Raw genomic sequence first — 6,261 nt, forward strand, 5'->3', positions numbered from 1 at the left:
TTCCAAAAATTCAGAGGCAGAGGCTGGAGTTCATCTCACTAATTTTCCTCTTCAAGTTTCCTCCTAGAAGAGCTTCTCACAGAACTTACATGAAGTGGATCCAAGAGGTGGACTGTGAAGGACTCTGTAAGGTGCCACCAAGGTCCCTCTGCAGGACTAAAGAACTTATGACCCCAGCTGCTGGGAGTACCACCTGCAGAAAGTTAACAGCCCTCATACTCTATTCCCAGAGCGGCCTACGTCCAGTGACCTGACCAATGTGGGGTGTCAAGTGCCTGACCTTTTGCCTTGACTCAGGACAGTCCTGAGGGGTCATCACATCCTCAGGCCAGCTGAGGCTTCTGCTGAGATAGCATCATAGGTCGGCCTTCCGCTTTGCCCAAGCCTGCTTCTCCCTGCTCCCTTCCAATGGTATTGGCTTCAGAAGCACTGACTAAAGAGCCCCTACACACTTCATGTCAGAGACTTGCCCAAGCTCATACTCAGACCTGGAGTGGCAGAAACAAACCTCAGACTCATTGTTACTGTCCAAAGCCCAGAGACTGGGAAAGTCAGCACGTGCAGGACTCAGAAGTGAGAAACAGAGCAGAACCTTGGATGCAATGAAGATTTGAACTCCATATAAGGAATGAGTCTAATTACCTTAGGCTGCTTGTGGTGATGTTGCTAAGTTTCTGCTCAGAGAATGCGGAAGAGGAGATATTCCAGAAAAACAGAGCAGTCCCCTCACCCATCTCAGGCTTTGGGGTTACTGAAATCAGAGGATGTCAGCTTTAACTTCCTAGCTGTGGGGCCTTAGCAAACCACTCCACCTCCTCAAGCCTGTTTCCCCGACTCCAGTCTGGAGCCAGTAAGATGCACCTGTGATTCTTTCGTAGCTGGCATTGGGGTTCCCGGTGCACAGAAATCTCTCGGTAAATGTGGCCATTATTATTCAAGAGCCGAGGAGGCTAATTAGCCTCGCTGCTGATGCAACAGGAATTCACAGCGCGGGGACTGGCCTTCCAAAGGGAGGACAAGGCTGGAACATCTCATTTTGACAAATGGCTTTTGTTTACCCACGACTGGCAAACAAACGCTCCACAACGTGCAGCTAATCACCTAAAAATAACAGCACATATGTTCCCTCTGAGGAGTGTTCCTTGCTAACAAGCATAGCGGCAGTGGGCTGCTGGGGGTGGGGTGGGGACACTCTGCGCTCCTCTGAGGCAAATACAAAGACCTCTCTCCCTCCTTGCCCCCAGTCGTCCTCCTGCACCCTCATCCATCCTGCTGCCCAGCCCTGTCTGCAGCACCACGCACAAACCACTCTCCCTTCTGCTTCCCTGCCCCACCACCAAGTCCCTGCTGCTGTTCTGGGGCAGGGAGGCCTCTCTCCACCCCCCTCCACCCTGTTGCAAAGGCAGCTTTCTAACACACATCTCTGACTCTGTCATTCCCTTGCTGGGAACTCCGCATGTCTCTCTTCCTCGAGGCCATGACAGTCTCATTTCCCACACCACCTGGGCCTGCCCGTCAGCGTTCACCAGGGCCTTCCAGCCTCCAGGCCTCTGAAGATGTCAGAGTAGGGCTGCTTCTCCACCTACACACCTCCTCTGCTGTCGGGCAGGTGCTCAGCTCTAAATGACATCCCAGCTGATGACAAATGAATGAGCTCGCTCGGCACTCCAGGTCCATGTGCCCAGCTGCCCACGGCATGTCTCCTCCTGTTGTCCAGTAGGCATCTCTTAACCATGTGTTCAGAACCACATGCAAACACACACACACACAGGATCCTTATCTCTGAACCATGTGTCCAGAACCACATGCAAACACGCACGCACACACACACACACACACACACACACACACACAGGATCCTCCTGCAATCTTTCTGGTTGCTCAGGCTCAAAGCCCTGGAATCCTCCATGACCCCTCCTCTCCCATCCCACAACCAACTCATTAGCAAATGGGGTCAGCTCTGTCTTCAAAACACACACAGACTCCCCTCAGCACCTGCACATTACCTCCTGGCGACTCTGTCCCACCTCCCACCTCCAGCACACGCCCCCCACTTCAGCCCTTGCCAGCCACACAGTCTGCTCACAACCCAGGACCCTTTAAAACTGGTCATGCCCAGTCTTTCCTGCACCCCAAAGTCTCCAGTGGCTTCCATCTCAGAATCAAGCCAAAGCCCTAGGGAGACCACAATGAAGGTGGCCAGATCTCACAAACAAAAAGGCAGGATGCCCTTTAGGTTTGAATTTCAAGGACATGCTAAGTGAAATAAGCCAGACACAGAAAAACAAATACCACGTGATGTCACATGGACATGTGAAATCTGAAAAAGCCAAATTCATCGAAGCAGAGAGTAGAGTGGTGGGTACCAGAGACTGAGGGCAGGGTGAGGACTGGGGAGCTGTGGGTCAAAGGACACAAAGTTCCAGTCAGTCAGAAAGAAAGAGCACAAGCTCTCCATGGTACACCGTGGTGATAGAATGACAGCGTACTGTATTCTTGAAAATCGCTAAGAGTAGATTATAAGTGTTCTCACCACAGGAAAAAGAAATGATGTGGGAAGTAATGCATATGTTAATTAGCTCAATTTAGTCATCCCATAAATGAATATATATTCCAAAACATCATGTTGTAGGCCACAAGTATATACAACTTTTATTGGTCAATTAAAACAATGTTTTACAAAGAAGAAAGGGATATTAGGAAATAAAAATCTTTTTTTGAATTTCAGGGAAAGGCAAACTTGCATGGCACATATTTATACTAAAAAACTATTTGCTGTTTATCTGAGATTCCAATGTAATTGGGCATCCTGTATTTTTCCAGCAGCCAGATCTACAAAGCCTGAGATTACCTGGGCCACCCAGAACGCTGTTGTACCTCACAGCCCCCAACTTCCTCTGCGGCTTGGGTGTCCTGCTTTTCCTGGGGATCCAGAAAGAGTCCCTCCACTTCAGGAATGCACCTGCCATCCCCTCTGCTCCCAGTGTCCCTGTGGCCCACTCCCCTGGCCCCTGCAGGTCTCTGCCCAGATGCCACCTCTCACCGAGGCCTGCCCTGACCAGCCCGTACAAAACATCAGCCCTGTCATTACTCCACTCACTGCTCCGCAGCTTTTATGACCTTCCACAGAAAGCTGTCTCCTTGAAGGCAGAGTTTCATCTCTGCTGTCCACAGCTGTGTCTCCACACTGCAGACAGTGCCTGGCATGTATTAGGCAGTCAATAACTATTTCCCAAATAAATGATGTCCCTACTGCCACACCCTGGCCACCTGGCAAACTCCTTAAACCACAAGGACAGCTCTATGGCCTCTCCTCTGCAAAGCTCTCCCTGACCACACACGTGTCCTACAGGCAAGGAGAGCCTCTTCACTAGACGATGAGTGCCTCTGAGGTGGCGCTGGTGTCCCATCCACCTTTTTATCCCCAGTGCCACATCGATGCCAGTGTGGGAGGTGCTTGGTGGATGCTGTGGATGAACTGCAAGTGGATGAGCCAGTGAATGAATATCTGAGTGAGCAAAGAAATAAAGAGCATAGGAGTCAAGCAGAATTCTATCTCTAAGGCTTCCTGCGGGGGCTGATTTGATTCCCATTGCTCCTAAAGGAAGACTTCTGATGTTTATCCCCACTGGGTAAAGAATAATGAAGGAGATGGTGATGCCCTTCCCTCCCGTCTAGTCCACATTCTACAAAGTGTGTTCACCTCATTCCATGATCTTCTCACCAGCCTGAGAGGCAGCTATCACTACCCCATGATTCAGATGAAGAGACACAGGTCCCAGGACATGAAGCAACTTACTGGAGCCACATCAGGAGAGGCAGGAGGAGATGCAGCTGGGACCCAGCCCCAGCCCATCCAAACCTGAAGGCCTTCATGCCCCACTGCCTCTCCAGCTTGCCCAGGGTTACAGTGACCCATGCAGGCCTCCCGAGCCAGGAGGAGAGAGAAGTCAGGCTGCGCAAGAGGACAGGGACCCTGCCCAAGGCAGAGCTGCTTTGCCTGCTCTTCCCCTCGGGCATCCTGGGGACCTGACCCTATTGTCCACCCATGTATGTACTGTTGTAACTCTGTCTTTGATAGTGGTTCCGTTGCCCACACCAGCTTTGGAGCCAGTCCTCCATAGGCATCTGCCCTGAATCGTTTCACTTGTCTCAAAAGATTTTTGATATTAATGTCATTCTGCACTAATGAGTCCAGCCCACTTGGTCCCAGCTGGAGCCTCCATTTTCTGCTGATTAATTGGTACAGATCTCTGGGGGGGAGCAAGGGGAGGGGAGGGGAAGAAAGAGGTGGGGAAAGAGAAAGAGAGAGAAGAGCCATTTCCAGAGCAGAAATAGGTTTCCTCTGCTCACCAGTGATTATTCTCCTTAACCGGAAGCCTTCAGCTATTTATGGAGCAGAAACTAGAGGGCCACACCCTCCTCAGTCACTTAACTGTCTCCACTTCAGGAAAACTGAGACCTGTGGATACTGTCCCAGGGTATAAAGCAGGGTCTGGAGGAAAGCACAGGTTAAGAACTGGTAGACTTGGGCCAGCACAGTGGCTCACACCTGTAATCCTAGCACTTTGGGAGGCCAAGGCAAGTGGATTACTTGAGGTCAGGATTTTGAGACCAGCCTGGCCAACATGGTAAAACCCCACCACTACTAAAAATACAAAAATTAGCCAGGTGTCATGGCAAGTGCCTGTAATCCCAGCTACTTGGGAGGCTGAGACAGGAGAATTGCTTGAACCCAGGAGGAGGAGGTTGCAGTGAGCCGAGATTGTCCCTGCACTCCAGCCTGGATGACAGAGACTCTGTCTCAAAAAAAAAAAAAAAAAAGAATCAGTAGACTTGGGTTCTGACTTATCCCAGCTCTGCTCTGTGTTGCCCTGGGCAAGTCACTGGCCTCCCACGCCTCATTTTCCATCTGTAAAATGGGGACAGCAATCCCACCAAAGCACAGAGTTGAAAGCTCTTGGATTTGACAACTTGGCTTTCAATTCCATATCTTCCATTTAGCATGGCTGTGTGGCTGTGGGCAAGCTGCTTCACCTCATAAGCAAAATGGAAATATTAACAGAAGCTACCTGATGGGGCTGCAGCGAGGATTGAAGGAGAGATAAGGGAGGTGCAGTGCTCTGCCTGGCACCCGGCAGGATCAGTAAATGGAGGCTACTGTTACCACATCTGGAAATAGCCACCTGATTAAACAAAGCATGTGACTCTACTCGGTGGAATATTATGCAGGCACCAAAATGGATACACAGTAGATGGTGCAGCCCAGGAAATGCCTATGTCCAAGTGCCTCCCTCACTAGAGCTATTCAAGGGAATAATCATCTCCATTTTACAGAAGGGATAGTTGAGGCACATAGAAGGGCCTTGAGCGGTCCCAGGTCACAGAGTAAGTAAATGGCTGAGCTGGGAATTGAATACGGAGAAAATCTGCCTCAAAATGCAGATTCTATCCTCTCAGTCACAATTCCTGCACACCGTATTTTAGAAACTGATTTGCTGAAGTCATGAGCCTGCAGGCTTTCATTTTGGTTTCTGTCCAGGTGATCATGTTGCTGTGCCATTGAAAATCATTTTTTAAGGCAGATAATAATGCCTGACCTGCACTCCCCACCTGGCTGATGTGCAGAGCAAAGGAGCTAAAGGTTTGTGTGGGCTCTGGCAATAGGACAGAGCGTGTGAGCAATAGGTAGCATCATTCCAGGACCGGGGTGGCTTGGCTTCAAACTACACAGTCATTCACTCATTTATTCTACAAGCACTTATTGAGCCCAAAGTTATATGTTCTAGCCTCAGAGGACACAGCAGGGAACAAGAGAAATTACATATTCCTGCCTTCTTAGAGCTGACATCTCTGGGGAGAAGACAAACAATAGACAAATAAACAGATACAAATATTAGAGAGGAAAATAAAGCAGGATCAGGGCATTGCGGGGTGCAGCTCCTTTGTTCATGATGTCATGGAAGGCCTCTCTGGTGAGGCGCCATAGGAGGCTGAGGTTTAAACAAAGGAGATAAACCATGATATCCAAGGGAATCTGGGCAGAGAAACAGCAAGTGCAAAGGTCCATAGTCCGTTGGGGCTGCTATAACAAAATACCATTTTGTTATAGCAGCCCCAACGGACTATGGACCTTTAAAAATGGGACACTTATAAACAACATAATTGGCTTCTAACCATTCTGGAAGCTGGGAAGATCAGGGCATCAGCAGATTCAGTGTCTAATGACAGACAGCCTGCTTTCTGGTTCATAGATGGCAC

This window comes from Callithrix jacchus, chromosome 2, assembly GCF_049354715.1.
Source record: "Callithrix jacchus isolate 240 chromosome 2, calJac240_pri, whole genome shotgun sequence".
NCBI classification, from domain to species: domain Eukaryota; kingdom Metazoa; phylum Chordata; class Mammalia; order Primates; family Cebidae; genus Callithrix; species Callithrix jacchus.